Here is a 21,104-nt window from a genome sequence, read left to right as displayed (position 1 = left end):
TGATTTAGAGACTAGAGTGATGGTACAATAAGAGGTACCTTGCACACAGACAACTTGAGTTCGATACCCAGGGAATCTTTAGATTCCCCTGAACTTTGCCGGAAAGGATCCCTAACATATCTATATCTACATTGATATTGATATAAAGATAGATAGGTAGAAAGTATTATATTTATATATAAAGAGTTATGTAGAGCAAAACTTCTTTCTATTTGTAGAATTTTTTTATTTCAGAGCTTAACAGAAATAATATAAAATAATTCACTGCCAACAATTCTGGAAAATTCTGCTTTTCTGATTTGATTATTTATTACAATGCTCTTATATCTATAAACATTTCTGCATATTTCTATCACTTTGTCTATGTAGCAACTAATATGTCAGAAGACATTGAATATACCTTGAATATACATTGAATAATACCTTCAAAAGACATTGAATATTATAAATTTAATGGGAATCATATTTTATTGATTCATGTATTAAATCATCAAAAATATAAACCTTTTAGAAAGATGTTTTGTTCTATAAAAATTGACATGACATGTTGTATATATCATACTCAGTAAATATTAATAAAACTTGCTTCAAAACACTGTCTTTACAAGACATCCACTTTATAATAATCTAATACATGTGTTCTAAAAAGAAAATTATTTCATATACTATATTTATAGAAAACTTGGAAGGACCTATCTTAAAATATTAACATTAGTTCCTTCTGAGACATAAACTTTCTTTATATGAGAGCAATAAAGAACAATAATTGGAATGTCATATTATTTATATACAGATATGTTGTTTTGACTTATAGATTCTATATATTTTCAGTTCTGTATAGCATTACTATTTGAACAAACAGTAAACTATTTATTATATGATAAATGGAATCCTTAAGAATAATGGAACAATTCTGAAATTGGTTGTATTATATATTGCTAAAAATGATCAAAGGTATCAATAATTTAATCAAGAGAGAAAAAATTCAATTAGTTCCAGAATTAAGATCCACATATTTAAAATTGGAATAAAAACATAGTTTATCTAGTCTAGTAAGAAGATGAAACTAGACAAATAGCAGCTAATTTGAAAAAAAATTTAGCAAGCAGTTCTATTTAACTCAAAGAAATGATAAAATTATATTTCTCTTTTTAGTGTCTAAAAGATAGTATATATTCAATCAATATTGTAGGAAAGAGAAAAGGAAGAAGAGAGACATGAAATACACTGGAACCATCATCTGGTCATATACTCATAGAGCTGGGAAAGCTGAAGACAGGTGATTTTGTTTTAAGCTTTAATCATCTTCAATGCAGTGGTATAATTCCACTATGGTGTCCCCTCATAGGGCACCAGGGCACCACCCCACTGTTCTGTCCAGAAGTTTCTATTTCACTGTTTTCTTTTCTTACTAAAAAGTTAGTGATCTAGCTCAATCCTTTTTAACAATAAAAACACTTTTTCAGAGGAGTAAAATTTTTTTTTGGTATTGAGGCAACTAGGAGAACTTTTAGTAGGTGACTTTAGAAATTTTAGAAGTTACTTAAGGCTTCTTTTGGAATATAATCCAAATGGAATACATTTAAAATATAATCAGATACTAATTATCTGATATCTATATATACTAAGTACACACACATATACACACACATACACACACACACTCAGGGATATAGCACAAAAGGCTGAGTCTCCAAATTTAGTCTGACGTCATGTATTCCCACCCCTCCCACCAGTCCTACTGGGTGTAATTCTGCAGATCTAAGAACCACTAGGTGTCCTTAGTGAATTCTTGTGCAGCTGGGTCCAAGTATCTTTGCTTCACCTTTTTGAGCATTACCTTGCTAGTCTGGTTGTCTAAATATTACATGAATAAGCCTGGACCACTGTTTGGGAGTCCTCCCTAATATATGTGATTTGTTAGGGAGAAGTAAACTGCTCACATGGATTAGAACACATGACTTTTATTATGCTGAGTGAAATAAGTCAGAGGGAGAGAGATGGATGAAGGATAGTCTCACTCATCTATGGGTTTTAAGAAAAATAAAAGACATTTTTGCAATAATTCACAGAGACAGAAGAGAGGAGAGCTGGAGAGTCCAGCTCACAACATGAAGCTCACCACAAAGAGTGATGAGTGCAGTTAGAGAAATAACTACATTAAGAACTATCATAACAATGCGAATGAATGAGGGAAGAAGAACGCATGTCTAAAGTACAGGTTGGTCTGGAGTGGGTAGGAGGGAGATATGGGATATTGGTGATGGGAATGTTGCATTGATGAAGGGGGGGTGTTCTTTACATGACTGAAACACAACTACAATCATATTTGTAATCAAGGTGTTTAAGTAAAGATATTAATAAAAAAGAACACATGGCTTTACTGTAGAGGCATATGAAAAAACTTAAGCTTGACCTCAGAGTAAAGCTTAGAAGAATAATGAAAATATCTGCAAAGGTTTTTCATGAAAAAATGAAATGATGAAATTTTGCTGTTGACCAAGGTGAAGTCAGAGAGATCAAATCAAACCTCCTATTTGAAACCACTAAAATAAATTTAGAATATATGATATAACAAATATTCCAGACAATGAGCATGAAGGAACAAAGGATAGGAACTATTGAAAGACCTGAAGAGACAATAGAGAGATTTAACAGTGAACTCTGCAATTGTCCCAGTTTACCACCTGCTGTAAGTTCTGGAAACTGATGTAAAGAAGGGGCACTAAAGCAAAGATCTGGGGTATAGGGAGATCAAGAGGCTGGAGTTCCCAAGAGCAGAGTGTCAGAGAAAAGAGTGTTGCATAGAAGGATGTATATATACAGATAAGAGAAAATAGTACAACAGGAGAGACAAAGGTTTCTCCCATTTTAAGTTGATCAGAGAGTATTGTGTAGTGACTCCTATAGTTAGGGACAGGGGAGTCCTAAAGAATAGGACAGACAACTGGCACTCACCATATTTTAAGGCTACTTCCTGTGCCCAACAGCCAGCATAAAAATCACAGGACTTTTATGAGGCAATACGTCTAAAACGGGCCTTTCCTCATCAAGACCAAAATAATTTCTTAACTAACTTTACTAACTAAAGCTTTACTATAAAACTACTGCTTTATTAACAATGAATAAGTAAAGTGAAACATAATTATCTGATGGTTTCTTTCAAGTGTATCATATAAATAGATAAAGCACAGGAAGTAACGAATCACAACAAAAATAATGAACAGATCTGAAAAGCACAGTGATGACCTCTAAAGTGAGGTAGAACTCTGGAAGACAAAGGTAGGGAGTCTCAATCTGACACTGGGAGTGCCACTAGAACTTTAGTTCACAGAGGGTTGAAGATTTACTTTTTAAATTTGAATAGCATTATTAGTCAATGGCAATTAAATAGTAACACATAAATGTTAACACTACTCTTGACCACGTAATCTCATTTTTTTGTTTGTTTTGTCTGCCACACTGGGTGACTCTCAGGGGTTACTCCTGGCTATGCTCTCATAAATCGCTTCTGGCTTGGGGGACCATATGGGATTCCTGGGGATCAAACTGCAGTCCATCCAAGGATAGCGCAGGCAAGGCAGATGCCTTACCGCTTGTGCCATCGCTTAGGCCCCATATTATCTGAATATTAATCAAGCAAAAGACAAAAGAATCTATCTATTTCTAGGGTATTTCAATGGTCTGAAAACAAATGACTATAATTTATTCTAATTGTATAAATAACTTAGAGTTGTCATCTTACCATAGGGATTAAAGATAGCATAGTGAGTAAAACATTGATCTTGCATAGCTGCCTGAATTTGGCACACAGCACAAAAAATGGTTCAGTGAATTCTTTTAGGAGTAATCCTTGAGCATAAAAGAAATAAACTCCACTGTGCCAGGGTTAGCTCTTCATACCTCTCAAAAACAAAAGCACTCCTAAAATTTTTAGGGGCCAAATCTTTGAATTCTAATTTATATATTAATTATGTAATAATTGGATATTATCCAAAATTTTCTGCTTTTGGAAGGGTTATTTGGTGGTAAAATGAATGGTTAAGCATTTTGATAAATATGTCCATTAAGTAAAGCTTCTCCTAGCAATATACATTAAACCAAACACCATTTCCCATGAGATAGGTTATATGTTCATATCGGTTTATATGCCTATGGTACCTTCTGTTATGAAGATACTGATATTCTGATTGGCACTGGTAAATCCACGTTAAGAACAAAGATTTTTCTTGACATGAATTTCAGAAAGATTCATATACTTATGGCTCAAAAATCTTGAGCATTTCTTTGCATGTAAAATTTCTAATTTTTTTTCTTACACAGTATGATCCCTCTTAGAACTGCTAGGAGGAACTCATAGTACTTAAAATTACCATCCCCAAATGATGCCAGGTATGATCCACCCACAACCCCCAAGAAAAAATTGATACTCTCTTCATGCAAGAGATTTTTATTTGTTTCTTTAGTTTTAACACAAAGGATCATAGGAAATCAATCACACTATACCTGAAGGGTAGAGTCTTTTTCAACTGCTATTGCATTATTACTTTTATGGTTCTTAACAGTTTTTACAATGATAACATTGTAAATCAGATAGGATAAAATTTGAACTTGGGAGGAAATGTGCAGATTCTTAATTCCTTGATTTGGTAGAGCCAGGACCAGTTAGAGAAGAATGTTGACGAAGTGAATGCCCTTGTTGAAATCATGACTATTGCCACAGATGGCACAGGGATGAAAAGATAAAACACAGAGATCTTTCTTAAAAGAATTAAAGCACCTCCATTTGTTTTATTGGGAATTATGTATTCACTGTCAAAATTCTTCAATGTTTTTCTTTTTTTTTTTTTTTTTTTTTGGTTTTTGGTCTTTGGGTCTCACCCGGCAGTGCTCAGGGGTTATTCCTGGCTCCATGCTCGGAAATTGTTCCTGGCAAGCACAGGGGACCATATGGGACGCCGGGATTCGAACCGATGACCTTCTGCATGAAAGGCAAACGCCTTACCTTCATGCTATCTCTCCGGTCCCCAAATGTTTTTCTGTGTTCCATGATTAAGAGGTAAAGAGGCACAATTTAGATTTATACCCCAAACTTGTCAACATGTGATTTCCTGGAACATAAATTCAAGAAACAAATGATCTAATGGTTTTCTAAAACTTCTCTATTGGTGAAGACTCTTTAAGGGTTTGGGAGTTGCCTGCTGCTTTTTAAGTTTTCCCTGGCATGCAGTGTTAACTTGATAGAAGTGCAAAGGGAAATCAGATACAACAAACACTCATATCCTATTCTCAGCATTAAGCTTTTGGGGGACAGCTTGGGTAATATATTTATAACTGACTTATAAATAGTGTCAGAAAATTTTAATTATTTCATTCTATGAGTTTATTATTGTATTGCCAGAGTACGTTTTTGGCCTATTTTTTAATGAAACTGAGAAATACTCCAAAACTTTATCTGTGTTTTGCAATACTTGAAGATTTACAATTTTTTAAGGTGTGATTGTATGCGAACCAACTTAGAGAAGATGGCAACGTAATTCTCAGAAATCTCAGAAAACAATTATTCTTCCACTATTGATAAGTGATAATGAAAACATCTTGGGACTTGTGATAGTACAGTGTCTAAAGTGCTTGCTTGTACATAGCCAAAAACAGATTCAATTGAGTGATCCTAGAGCAGAGTCAGGGAAAGACTTGTACATCCCAGATTGTACCTCCCCTCAAAAAGCCACCTCAAGTTATGTGGTTTAGCTTTATTTTTGAGGCATATCTGATTGATGAATCATTTACCTTTTAAAATGCTATTCAGGGGCCGGAGAGTTAGCATGGAGGTAAGGCATTTGCCTTGCATGAAAAAGGATGGTGGTTCGAATCCTGGAATCGCATATGGTCCCCCAAGCAGGCCAGGGGCAATTTCTGAGCATAGAGTCAGGAGTAACCCCTGAGCACTGCCAGATGTGACCCAAAAACCAAAAAAATAAAAATAAAAATAAAATGCTATTACAGGCCAAACAGATAACACAGCGGTTGGATGTTTGACTTGCATGTGGCCCACCCAGGACGGATCTAGGTTCGATTTCCTGCAACCCATATGGTCCCCAGAGCCTGCCAGGAGCGACTTCTGAGTCCACAGTCAGTTGTAACCCCTGAGCACTGCTGGGTGTCGCTCAAAAACTAAAACAAAATTTAAAAAAAATGCAGTTTACAGCTAATGAAAAACTTAAATTCTTTCCCCACAGAAAAAGAATGCTTTATTTATAAAATTATCTTCTGATAACCTGTTCTTTTCTCTCCAAGAACTCAATATGTAAAATATTTAGTAGGCCTTACATATTATAATAGATATTTCTTTACAGAACTGAAAGCAACCTTGAAATGATATTTTTTTCTCGCACTTGGATGACCCAGGATCTATCTGATTCCTGAATACAGATCTAAGGATAAGCCCTAAGCACAGCAGGGTGTGCCCACCAAAATCCTCTAAATATAGTAAAAATAATTTAGTTAAGAATTTTGTGTAGCTCTCTCTCTCTCCTCTCCCCTCTCTCTGTCTATCTCTCCCTCCCTCCCTCTCATTTCTGTTTCTGTCTTTCTCTGTTTCATCTCCATTTCTGTCTGTATCTCTCTCTCCTCTCTTCTCTCCTTCCCTCTCTCTCACTCTCTCACTCTCCTCTCTCTCCCCTCTCTCTCCTCTCCTTTCCTCTCTCACTCTCTCCTCTCTCCTCTCTCTCCTCTCCTCTCTCCCTCTCCCTCTCCCTCTCCCTCTCCCTCTCCCTCTCCCTCTCCTCTCTCACCCTCGCCTCTCCTCTCCTCTCCTCTCCTCTCCTCTCCTCTCCTCTCCTCTCCTCTCCTCTCCTCTCCTCTCCTCTCCTCTCCTGTCCTCTCCTCTCTCTCCCCTTCTCTCCTTTCTCCCCTCTCCTCCTCTTTCCTCTCTCATCTCTCCTTTCCCCTCCCTCTCTGCTCTCTCTCACCTCTCTCTCTCTCCTCTCTCCCTTCTCTTCTCCCTCCTCCTCTCTCCTCTCTCTCTTCTCTCTCTCCTCTCTTTCTTCTCTTCCTCTCTCCCCTCTCTCTTCTCTCTCTCCCTCTCTCCTCTTCTCCCATCTCTCCACTCTCTCTCCTGTCCTCTCCCCCCTCTCCTCTCTCTCCTAGAAACGAAAAGTAAAAAAAAAAAAAGAATTTTGTGTAATAACAAATATTTTGGAACTTCATTTATCTAAAAATAGAGGTGAAAAAGGGAAAGCACTTCATAGATTCATAGATAAGGACCTTTTGTTTAAATGATGCTGTCCAGACATAAAATTTTACTTTGTTTAACTTTACTTTGTATGAGCATTCCAACACCTTTCCAGATAGAGAAATGATTTTGAATGCTATGTTTGCATCCTTCAGATATGTGCTACCTCAAACTGCAATTGAAGATAATTTTAAAAGATTATTATTAGAGCACAGCTCCTATTATAACTTATTTGAGATATATATTACCACCTTTAAATGAAGTGGATAAAGCATCCGTTAGGTCATACCAGGACATTTTTTAAGTGTCCCTGTATTTTCTTTATAGTCTGCTAATAATATAAGGATACAAAACTGTAATTTACAAGTAAATTCTAAAAATTATTTTTTGGCACATAGATATTTTTTCTTAGTGTACAATGGGAAGCAATAGAGATTAGTGATGAAGAATATGAGTTTGAAATCAGGTAACTTTGAATTATAGCTCAGAACAGTCATTTGTGCGTCAGTTATCCAGCCACTTAATTATAACAGACATCAATTTGTTCCTTGTTGCTGCAGGCTAAAGAAAATAACTTGATCATATAGAAATGTTGTGAGAGATGTAAGTTCATGAGATACATAGCAAATTACTCAGTCCTTAGTCCTTAGTTCACCTTACACTGAAGAACACTGAACTTGACATACAAAAGTTTTCAAAAAGTAAAACTGCAGTCACATTTGTAGTTTGTGTCTTTTTCCCATACCTGGATTCCTGAGCATGCTTCTAGAATTAAATTTATAGTTGTAATCCTTAACTTAATGTAAAACTAATATGCATATTAATTGCTTATTTAAAAAATTGGCTACACTCTGGGGAGTTTATATGACTTGCTTTTAGTCTCATGTGTAGCAAAGAACAAATATGCGACCTTAAAAAAAGACTGATTTTATCCAAGAAATGCTACAGTATGGGGGGAGGAAGGATGATTTAAAAATCAGCATGTGAAAATCATGTACTCAACATAGTTTACTTAGAAAGACTTGGCCAGGTAGACATTTCTATGTGATGGTTCAAGGATAGTGCTGCTCTGGCTCTGTGTTTCTGGGTGTTACCAGGGCTTCACCCAAATCTTTTGATAGAGGAAGACGTGCACTTTGGAGGATTTAGGGGTCTTACACATGGCCCAAAAATCTTGTGTTATATTCTCTACACCTATAATCTGCTTCTTGATGGATTGCAATGAATCCAGTCACAAGAGTGTTTTTCTCTACCTGTGGGCAAGTTTGTATAGCATCTATTATTTTATTTACTTCTTTTTTTTGTTTTGTTTGTTTGTTTGTTTTTTGTTTTTTTGGGCCATACCCGGCAGTGCTCAGGGGTTACTTCCTGGCTGTCTGCTCAGAAATAGCTCCTGGGCAAGGGCACGGGGGGACCATATGGGACACCCGGGATTCGAACCAACCACCTTTGGTCCTCTTGATCGGCTGCTTGCAAGGGCAGAACGCCATTACTTCTCCTTTAAGTTAGATGAGCCGCGAGTAAAATTGGGGAGGTATGTAATTTTGTGTGTATTTACAATTTATTTTACTTAGATTCTAGGTTGGGTTTGGATAGTTAATGAAAATATGGATAAGAATGAACACTGAACTCATCTAATGAGTTAGTTTAGGTTAAAATGAGAAAGGTCTAAATTTAACATTTCGGAGGATTACTGCTAACTAATATAAACACCTGGAAATTAGCTTTGGGGTCACTAATTCTGACTTGTGTTCAGAGTGTTACCATTTAGCTACTACACTGTTTCAAAATATTTTCTTGAGTTCAAGAGAGTTTTCTTGCTTTACAGAAAGCTTAATTTAACTGAACTTGAAAAATTGAGATCTCAATGAATCTCTCTCATCACTAAATGAAGCAGTCTTGATTAATCACTCAGCAGTTCAAAATATTCTGTCATTTAGCCTATTTTAACATAAGCATGTGTAAATTCTATATGAGAGCATTTATTAGTTCAGAAGCATAATCTTGGAGAGTTTTAAAATCAGATAGTGATTCTTAATATTTCAAGTGAGTGTTAGAAGTAGACTATTTTTTTAATGGTAATCCATAACAAGCCTGTTCCAAATCCATACAATTATCAAACTGTTTCTTTCTTGGTCAAGTTGGGCCTTTAATGTTGTCTCAAAAAGGAATAATTCACATCTGTGGATAAATTTCCCTTTAAACATAATTGCAGAGACTTCAAAGCCTGGTTTTGAATCAAGTCATTTTCTTAAAGTCACTTCATTTTACATAAACTTTTTATTTTAATATGTGATTATCTACATTTAATTTGTGGTTCTGTACTTTGGACAAAGAAAAAAACTAATAAACATATTTAATGAGTATTCTATCTATAAAAATCTATGTTTTAAATGATATCAACTTTACTTTCCCAATAAGATACTAAGGATCAGAGAAATCAAGTTGCAAAAAGTGATTGTGTACCAACTACTACAAATATCAAGAAATTGAATCCATGACAACTTAATTCTGGACCATTTAATTATAGTTCAATTATCTAAACCTTTGATTATTAAGCTTCAGTTTTACATAAGCCTTATATACATTTATTTTTAAAGTTTGAACATTAGATAGAAATTTTGGTATAAAATTGAAAACATATCACGCTTATTAAAGAAACCTTATGGTTGTTTCTGAATTTTATAGTTATTCAATTTAAGATGACAAAAATGATGCAATTTTATATGTGCTGTAAACCATATCAAAACTAGCTAGGGAAAGAGATACGAATGATGATTGAAAAGTAAGAAAGATGAGTTCTGAACACTAATGACTGAAAATGGCTAAGTGGGATGTTATTAGGGCTTGATCTAAGAGTTAAGCTAAAGCTAGAGATAGGAAAGAAGATTTGGGAAGATATTTCTAAACTTAGTAGCACAGCTCTGTTTCAACTGCTGGTCTTTATACTAAGAAGTTACTTCTAACAACTCTATTAGTTAAGTCCTATCATGATAAGAATCTCAAATTTGAGGAAAAGAGGCTCAAAGATGAAGTAAAATGTGATGGAACTGTGCTAATATATGTTCTATGTCTGAGACACTATTTTTAATTGTCTGCTGTTAGTCATCTGGATTAAATATATATTTGAGAGGTAAAAGCCAAGTCTGAATAACTCATCATGTGTGTGAACTGAAAGGTTTGAATAACACAATAACTTTATAATACAAGACAGGTTCCAATTTGGTTTAGGGAATATTATGGGAGAGCATAGCAAGTCTTCCATGTTTATTTTATAGTTCTGAAATAGATATTCCTAAAGACTAGGTGACCGAAGTGAATGGATAGAATTGGAAAACAATTTCTTTATTGCTTTGCAACTCAGAGCTGCCACAGGTGTATGTTACTGCAAACTATCTCCACATTCTTGCATTTTTTGTGAGGACGGGGGAATCTATTTGTTTCAGAGCTTTTCATGAGCCCTTTCCTTTCATAGAGATAATTTTGAAAAACTCTAAACCATTATATGTTCAAAGCTAGCTTGGGTGCCTTTTATTTTTCTGTTAAATCCCAAAGTGGAAATAGAGTCTTAGACAGTACATTGTTACTGTGCTTTGAAAGAATGCATATGAGTAAATGTTTTAAAATATTTAGGCTGTTCCTCTGTTAAGACATTGAGATTTTTTCTAAAATAAACTAAGTATTTAAGAATTAAAGCAATGTATACTTGAAAATTATCATTCTTTGTAAAATATACAAAGTTGGAAGTGTTTCTTAAAAATATTTGTAAAAATTTAGTGTACAGTTTATATATATTGAGCATCAAAATTATTGTATTTATTTTAATTTTAGATGCATAATAAATTACAGTTATTTAAAAATTAATCATATTTTCAAATATTTATGTAATATTTTGTAGATGCATTAACTTTTAAAAATGCTATCACTCTTAGTATCTCCAAAAATTATCTCCAAAAGCATTGTATATTTTCTTTTATCTTATGTTTATAGATGGGAATATATACAACCTATGCATCAGTCTTACCCCTCTATTTGAAAATGTTCTTTTTTAGTTTAGTAGTATATTGTAAACTTTTTATACAACCATGTAAAATTATTTTTATAATGTTAATAGCTGATTAATAGCTTTATACTTGTCCTCATCTTATTGACTACTCATTCTCTCATTTTCAATCAATTTAAAATTTTATCAATTCACAAATATTTCTTAAAAACATATACTTGCAGATCAGGTTTTACAGAATATTATTTTCTAAATGAGAAAGAAATTAAAATTACAAGTTAAATATTTAGGTCAATGAAAAAATAACAGGAATTGAAGAGGTTATAGGAAGTAGTGTACAAGTTAAATATTTAGGTCAATGAAAAAATAACAGGAATTGAAGAGGTTATAGGAAGTAGTGTAGACTGTGAAAGAAAATTGTAGAATGTAATAGGAATTTTTTCAGCTGTATTCTGAGATAATATGATTTGAAAACACTATCCTCCTTTGCACATTGGTTTTATCAAGTAAGCCTTACTTAAACAACATTTGGAAATTTGTAATGTTTTCTGATTTAAGATGTCCTAGTCCAAACTAATCAATAATACTTCTAAACTAATTGACTATCAGAGACTCGAAATAAAACATAGAGTATGCGTACCATAATACAAAATAAATTTACATGTGCTACATGACTAGCTGATTTTGTGACTAGGTTCATTATAAGGGTGATTTGAAGCAAATATCAATTCTTGATATAATATTTTGTAGATGTGTTAACTTTTAAAAAATATTATCACTTTTAGTCATCTCCAAAAATTATCTCCAAAAGCATTGTACATTTTGGAGCAAATTCCCAGTGTTGGATGGGCATTTTGAAAGAGGTTCTTATTTTATTGGGACTATTGTCAAGTAGAAAGTGTATAAATGATTTTTTTGCCCTTCTCTTGAAACTTCTTTTCTGTGACAGATCAGAATCTTTTCTTATTCTCATCCAAAAAAAAGAAAAAGAAAGAATAGTCAGGAGGAGATTAAGTTTTTTTTTTTTTTTCTGCCCAGAGAAGCTGTTTATCAGAAAAAAAATATTCTGTCAGAACTGGAGGAGGACATGGCATTGTTCATTCATCCTTGTCCCTTTCCCTTTCTACTCATGTACAATAGTTCCTGATAGACATGCTTAAGTGCCTCTTTTAAGAAGTGGTACTTCCAATAAGATTGATATCTGCAATAACTATTTTATTGGCTCATGGTAGTCATACAGTGAAACACTGTATGAACACTGCTATTACTCTTGAATATTTCTGTGCATCACTTAAACAACACCATTATGAAGAGGGGTGAATTACTAAAGAAACTGAATGTTACTTAAGTAACTAATTAGAAATATTACCATCCTATCAATTATTCTATTTTGGGATCTTTAGTGTCTATATTAGGCCCTGCGAAATGAATTGTATTTCTTTAGTTAGGCATAAAAGATAATGACTTTTTGAAACTCCTTTGAATTTTTATAAATGACATAGTCTGGTAGTGGACACAAAAAAGAATAAAGTTAAGTTTACTGGATTGTAAAGTTGAAGGTGATAAGGATATGCCTTAAAATTTCTCACCACATAAAATATATTATACATATGCAAAGTAATGAATGGTAATTAAACTATATTAATTATTTCAGTGTGTAACTATATGTACTATAGATAGCATGATGGTTTATATTTTAAAATTATATGTCAATTGCCTCAATAAAATTGAGGGAAATTCTGAATTAAAATTAGTTTTTGTAGTTAAAAGATAACTGGATTGGTACCTTAGTTTCATCACATAATAGTTGTGTGCCTGATGCAAATAATGATCTGTGTAAATAATTATTATACAATATTTTTCAAGAATAGATGAAATGACACATGGGCAAGAGATATAGCACAGTGGGTAGTGTACTTGCCTTTGTCGGGAATGTCCTAGATATGATCCCTTGTATACCATATGGACTTGTTCCCAGGAATCCCATGTTGTCTGCCAAGTTTGCCAGGAGTGCTTCATGCGTACAGAGCCAGGTAAAATCCCTTTGCATATCAGGGGCAGTCAAAAGAATATAACAAAAAGAAATTATTAAATACACAATACCCATTATCACTTAGTTTATGATATGTAGACATGCGTAGTAAGTGCTTACACCTCTTAATATTGCTATTGTTCATTTTATTGTAGGAGTGTGATATTTTGGTTCTGTAAAAAATATAGTCTATTTTTAATGTTGCTAATTTTCATCATAGCAGAAAATAGTCTATTTAAATATTTAAAAGATCCAAATTTACAATGCAGTTTAACAAAAATATCTTTATGAGTAAAATCTAGTGAAAATCACTGATGCTAACTAAGCTCTATATATAAATAGTAACAATACAAAAATTCTACCAAGGTTATTTTCCCTCTGGTTTGTATTCAAGTTGTCACTTATCATTTAGTGCATTCCTGTACTTTTAGTACATTTCAATAACATTTATACTGATTGCCAAGTGTTATTTATTCAGCTACTTTCAGAAAGAGACTGAGAATTTATCACTATGTTAATTTTATAGATAAGTCTCTGAAAGTCAGTAAGAATAAAATAATATAACCCAAGCATCAAGAAAGAATAATTGGAACTTAGTTTTGATTAAAATCAAAGAATGATCTGTAGGTACCAGAGAGATATTATGAGTTAAGGATCTTTCTTGACATTTGACTGACCAAATTTAATCTATGGTATCATATATGATTTCCTGAGTACCTACAGATGTGTTCCTTGATGACAGGATCTGTAATAAGGTTTGAGAACCACTGAGTATGTCCCCATATTCCAATATCCTAAAAATAAATTGTTTTTGAGCTCCATCCAGTAATGCTCAAAGGTTATTCCTGGCTCTGCCCTCAGATGTCACTCCTGACGGTTCTCAGCAGACCATATGGTATATTAGGGATCAAATCTCTTCAAAAGTGTGTAGGAAAAATGCCTTGTACTTTATCATGAGACATATATCTATATCTATATATCTATATTTATATCAATCTATCTATATACTATAGCATAATGAATAATTTTAAAAGTATATTAAGCCTGCTGAATATGTACCAGGGAAAGTTAAAAAAGTAGAAGCACATTGCATGCTTATTGTGAAGAAAAATAAAAATCAAAATATATTTCACACATATATTAGTTTAGTATATGTTTGAAAAAATTAAGATGTGTTTGCAAACATGTAGTTCTAGGTTTAGGATCTCATTTTTTATTTAAGGAATTAGGTAAACTTTCATGACTGAATGCACTTACACACACAGTGGAGGTTTGCTAAGTAGTCTACCTAGATAAGCATAAGTGAATTGAGTATAGGGGAATGAAACACAGCAGACATCATATCAGAAAGTGGAAAGCATCTGCAATTTTTAAAGCAACAGTTGAGAGTCTAATTTAGTGTGAGTATGGTGATTAGGTATGTAGGTCTGAGAAGTAGCATGTAACCAGATCATATAAAATTTGTTTATTCATTTGGTGATTTTGAGTTTTATTAGAAAGAAATGAAAATTTCTAAAAGTGTGCAGAGAAAAGAAAAATTTAACTTTAATAGATATTACAGATGTTTAATTAAAATATTAAAATAGTTTAGTAGCTATTAAAGAATGAAATAGATATTAAAAGTTGATAGTTTAGAATAAACAAATATATGTTTATAGTGTATCTGTGTTTTCATTCAAATACTTCAGACATAATTGAGATATGTTTTGACTTTAGCATCAATGGGGTTTATTAACATATGGGGATATGGGAGAAATAGTAGACTTAAGGTTTTTCCAAGATTTTGAAGATGATATCTACTAATCAGTAACACGGAAATTTGATGATCACAATAATATATAAAAACTTAAAACTTAATTAGGTCTCACAGATAATGGTTTTTTAACAGAAAACGGATGCAAATGGTGTGTGTTATCACGTTTTGAATTATTACAATCTGAGGTACTGAAATAAAAATGTCAAAGAGAAAAAAAATAAAGTACACTTGGTGATGGAAATTGACTTTCTAAAAGCCAAGTAAAAATGTATTTATAAATGATAATAAATATTTACATAGTACAAAATCCTAACTACTACTTTACCAACTATTTAATCTACTCCAAGTAGAATGGATTAGAATTACTATACTAAGTTTTGAATGACTATTATCTGCACTGGCAGTTAAGAACTAAAGAGAAAAAAGTCACAAATAAAATATTCTCCCTGTTTCAAAACCCAAAGACACTGAGTTAAGAAAGACTAGTTTTAAATCTTGTAATAATGACAAGAAAAGTCTGTGAAAATATTGATGACTTGGAGATTAATTTTGTTAGAAGGCTTCAGAGTAAAAAAAAATGTCATATTTGAGCTGGGTATTAAAAAATGACTATAAATTTGTTGGTTGGGAACTAGAACCGGCATTTATGGTTAATGACATTTCAGGAAGTGAAGACAGAATGAGTGATGACAACTTGCCAGGAAATTCAGGTCATATTCAGGAATAAGGAATAAAATACTTTGATTAAAAGAATGACAATTGAATATAGAGGGTAAATAATAGGCACTTCATTTTTTTGTTTATTAAAATCTTGTCTAGTGGACAAAACAATTGTAAGACAAAATGTTTATCCAGGATCAAGTGTAAATGTTTTACAGGTCTTTTATATGTTGTAAAAGCTTTTTTGTTGGTTTGTTTGTTTGTTTTTGGGCCAACCTGGTGACGCTCAGGGGTTACTCCTGGCTATGCTCAGAAATCACTGCTGGTTTGGGGGACCATATGGGACACTGGGGGATTGAATTGGGGTCCTTCCTGCGTGCAAGGCAAATGCCCCACAGCTGCACCATGTCTCTGGCCCCTATATTTTATAAAAGCATTAAGCAATGTATGCTATAAAAATAAATGCATACTTACACAAATATATATAATAAACACCTGTATATATATACAGTATTTTTCGGCATATAAGATGACTTTTTAACACATGAAAAACTTCATTAAAGTTGGGGGTCATTTTATACGCCAGTATGCCGCATGCTGAAACTTACTCCAGCTTCAAGAACAAATGATCCGCCCCCCTCTTACCACTGCATCCCATCCAGCTGCCAGCCTCATCATTCAGACCTCTGCTTTTCTTGATTCATCTTTCAGGGCACAGAGAGGAGCTGAGTTACAGAGCGCAGCATCTTATCCAGCAGCCGAGTATGCGGCTTTCTGTTCAGCTTTTATGAAACACAGAGGAGGCGCTCTGTCTCCCTCTAGCTGTTCTATTAATCACTACATCCAGCCAGCTGCTCTTAGAGGAGGCCCCATCCCTGCTCTCAATGTAGATCACAATTTAAAAAAACACAGTCACTCACTACAAATGACAAATGTAAAATGATTGTTGGCACTCCAAAGTATAGCTTTATTAAACATATACTGTTAACCTTTTAGGGCTCTACTCTTTTTCTCTTACGTTTTTTAATTTCCATTTGTTGTGTGTTAAAAGAGAGGTAGTCTTATACAGCAAATATAGCCCAAATACTATATTTTAACAGGAAAAATAGGTGGTTGTTTTATACACCCAGTAAGTCGTCTTATAAGCTGGAAAATATGGTATTTATATATATGTAAGTATACACACATGATTACAACACCCCTAACATCATACCCTTTATATTACTCCAATGTGTAGGTCTTAATTTTAAGTACTATTTTTAAATAGTATTTAGACGAGACTGTTTTTGAACTTCCTTAGATGTAATGTTCCATGTTAATTTTATTTTTCTCTTAGAAATGGTTCTCCATTTTGCAAGTTTGCTTGACCATGCCATGAGAGTGGAGCCAAGTAAGCTGGACTATCTGAGACTCTGAATTCATGTGAGTACAACAGTGATAGCTTCATAACACAAAGTAAAAAAAAAAAAAAACAAGATGGAGAACAATGTTCTCATTTGTGATTAAAAGTACCTTGATGTAGACTGTTTGCAAACGAATGTGGCTAAGAGCAAATAAGATTGGAGTTTGTGCACACACAGAACAAGGATCCATTTCTCTTAGAAGCACATATGATGCATTTTTGCCTAAAAATCTACTTTGCCTATCAACACTGCTCGGGTTTTGGTTAAACTTCTAAAATCTGCTTTGGACCTCAACTGTGTATTTTATTGATAAACCTCTTATTGTGATTGCCTTCTTTTTTTGTCTTCATCCTTTTGACCCATACTTTGTTGTATTTGCATCTCTAATTCTAAATTCAGCCTATTATAATAGTACTTTTTTTTAATAGGTACTGTTTAACCTTCTAGTTCTCTATCAACTTTGGTTCTAGGTATACTTAGCATCTCAGTCATCAAATATTCAATCTATATGTAAACTCTTAATTTTTAGGTTCAAGGTTCACTTACCATAAAAATAATTTTCATTGAGTCTAATAAAAGCATGAAAATAATTTTTTCTACGATCTGAACAGCATTACTTTTAAAAATGATTGCATAGACATCTAATACACATATAACTTCTCAGTAATTCAAGAGAAATCAAATTCTATGTGGGACTCCATAGACTCCATGCTAAAGTTTGTCAAAAGAATGCCTCTGAGTACTTCCTAATTGTATGCCAAAATCATAGAAATTATATTTTAATCAATACAGGTTTTTCTATTAATCCACTTTTGACTGGATCCAGAGGTTTGAATAATATATTTGGAAAATCATCCATTTTAGTGCTAACTTCAGAGAAAAGGACTGGAATTGTTTCCTTTCAATTAAATATGCACTGAATTCACACACATATATTCACATATGTACATAACTTGTTCTTGTTGCAAATGAAATAAATAGTATGACTTATTGTTTCAAGAGTCTTAATTAGGAACTTTATAAAGCATTATCTGGTGGGAAGTAGAGGCAGGAATAATATAAAGGTTAAGTTCCCTGCCTTCCATGTTATCTGCTTTTATCCCCAGTACTAGTACACATTACTACATATGGTCTTCTAAAGGCTGACAGGAGTTATCTTTTATCATAAAGTCAAAAGTAAGTCCAAAAAAAAATTGTCATCTGTGATTTACTGATTATAGAAATATGACAGCAAATCAGCAGATATGTACTTTCTTACACTTTGTATAGACTAGATATTTGATTATATTAATGTTCAATATTGTTTTATTTAAGTACAGGCTAGGTTTTAGTTTTATTTAAATTTGCTTAAATTAACCGATTTATTCTATTTTGTAAAATAAAATGCATATAAACTTGAAAAATATCAGAATAAGCAAGAATATTTAAGACTCTGCACATGAACAGTCTTATCCAAGAACAGCATCTATCATCATTTAACACACATTTATCCAATGTTTTCTATGTACATTCTTTTAAAAATACAGGCTACATATATATATATGTATATGTATATAGGGATATTTATAGATACAACTTTAAATAGTTGTAATGATGGTTCTTTTAGACATGATTTTGATATAAATTAGATCTTTTTAAAATACATAGTATAGATAAATTTATCTTGGTGGAAGCAATGCCAGGATGGAATGAACATATAAATTTTTACTGAGTCTCTTATTTTTTAATAATATGTAAATAAAATATGCTAGCAACTGACACATTTGTTTGCCTACATCCCTGTTAATTCTAGAAAAATTTTAGTCAGCAGTACAAAGAGTGTTCATTGCATGCTTTTAATCATATTTAATCTGAGTAATGATGTCTCAGTTAATCTGAACATCTATTACCAAATGCTACAAATTGGGTGGCTTATTTATTCATTTATTCCTCTGAAAGATGGAAAATTCAAGATCAAGACACCAGATTTTAGAACCATTTATATCTCCCTTCTATCTGACTTTATTTGGTGAAAGGTAGAAAGGTCTTGAACATCTGTTTATATTATTACCTTCTACCAGGACTCTACATACTGGCCTAAATACTTTCCTAAAGTGCCATTCCTGTATCTTACTGTACTGAGGATTAGTTTTCTGTACATTAATATATGTGTGTAGGTGTTGGAGAGATTGCACAGTGGTAGGGCATTTGCCTTGCATTCAGCTGACACAGGACAGTGGTTCAAATCCAGGTATCCCATATGGTCCCCTGAGCATGCCAGGAACACACACACACACACACACACACACACACACACACACACACACACACACACACACATATATATATATACTCCATATATATGTGTGTGTATTTATGTATACACACACAAAATGTGTGTGTGCAGGGTGGTGGCAGCATTCAATGACTAGCAAATGACAATGTCCATCTATTGTTATTGTGTTTTTATTTCTATCATCATGCATGAGTCTTACAATCGTTTATTCATTTATTGTCTGCTTTTAACTTCCCTTTTGTTAATTGTCCATTTATGTCTTTATTTTTTGTCATGTTTACTCAATACAAATTAGGGAGAGAACATAATGTGCAGTAAGGAGGTCATAAGAAAGAAGAAAAGAAGGCATTCTCGTAAGCATCACCGCCTGCTGAAAGCAATCTCTCCCCCTGGAGACTTGTGATGATTTTGGCATTTGTACTGAATACCAAAGCAAATATGTAATTTAGCAAAACTCAAGTCTGACTTGTTCTTGGCATTTATGTTGATTAGAGAAAAACAACTTAGACATTCACTTTCTTTTTTTACTCTTAACCACCTGTTAGCAGGTGGTATCACACTTGTAACGTAAAGGTTAGGATATTTTAACATTAACAAAGGAATCATTGTCAAAAAACACAAAACATTTTTGATAACCTAATAATCTTAGGCTTTATAATAAATTTAATTTGTTATATATTTTATTTATATATAATATATAACATATTTTATATTACATTTATTTTGTAAGAAGACGATCTATTTTATACATTTCATTTTCCTAGTACATGAGATTATGTATCTCATGCAGTAGACATGTTTAAATGCATGATTATATCAAATTTGTATATGATGAAAAGTTTATTATAACACATTTGTACATGATGAAAAAATTAATGGTCAGTGTAAGCATTTTCACTACGGTGACATAGCTAGAAGATTCTTTGTTTTCAAAAATCAGAATTTATAAACTGAAATCCTATGCTTTAGTATTTTTAATCATTTTTAATCATCATTCAATATTTTTTAAATTGATCTAACATCATTTCCCATAATCTCTTCTTGCTCTATTTCTTATTTGCCAAGATAGATGCGAGGAAACAGTGGAACAAATGGCACAGACTTGGCAGTGCCTTATATAGAATCTTTATCGTGTATTATGCAATAATTTCTAGTTAGCCTTGGGTTCTGTTCTGCACTTTATCTATGGCACAGATTGATGTTGCAAACACTGGATCCTTTATCTTTACCAAGCTAAATTCAGTAACAAAACTTTTTTTTTGATTTTTTGTTTTTCAAAACCAAAAACATTTAGTACTTTGATTTTATTCCACTCTACCAAGCAAGCATCTAATTTTATGATAAAGGTCCTAATAACAAAAAAAAATGAAATGGGTATTCCAGGAAAATTGTGATGCTTTTTAAAGAGAAAGATATTGGAGATTGAAATAGTGTCAGAGAAGATATGAAGGATCAGAGAAAAATAATATGCAAAACCTACATCTGATTACCAAGGACTCAAGTGATTCTGTTAATTCATTTTATTTGTAAATTTGTCAAAGTATCTCACCTATAAATTTAGTGAGAAATTATATGGGTTAATTTGTGAAGGTGTTTTTTGGAAGGAAAAATTTTTTTTTAAATCTGTGAACATTTTTTTAAATTTTTTAACTTTATTTGTTTATTGACTGATTGTTTTTTGGGCTACACCGGCAGAAATCAAGGGTTTCTTTTAGCTCTGAACACAGAAATTGCCCCTGGC

At 32.9% G+C, this 21,104-nt stretch overlaps 1 protein-coding gene across 1 annotated transcript in view; it reads left to right on the top strand.

Annotated features, from left to right (window-relative positions):
* Positions 1-21,104, top strand: part of LRRC4C (leucine rich repeat containing 4C) — a 1,094,185-nt gene that overhangs the window by 279,726 nt on the left and 793,355 nt on the right. The window contains exon 2 of the mRNA XM_049779635.1: positions 17,022-17,107. The gene's annotated coding sequence lies outside the window, so the exon portion shown is untranslated. The remainder of the gene's footprint in view (positions 1-17,021; positions 17,108-21,104) is intronic.

This window comes from Suncus etruscus, chromosome 9 (genome assembly GCF_024139225.1).
Source record: "Suncus etruscus isolate mSunEtr1 chromosome 9, mSunEtr1.pri.cur, whole genome shotgun sequence".
NCBI lineage: Eukaryota > Metazoa > Chordata > Mammalia > Eulipotyphla > Soricidae > Suncus > Suncus etruscus.
Note: the sequence above shows the minus strand (reverse complement) of the source record. Positions and strands in the feature narration are given on the sequence as shown.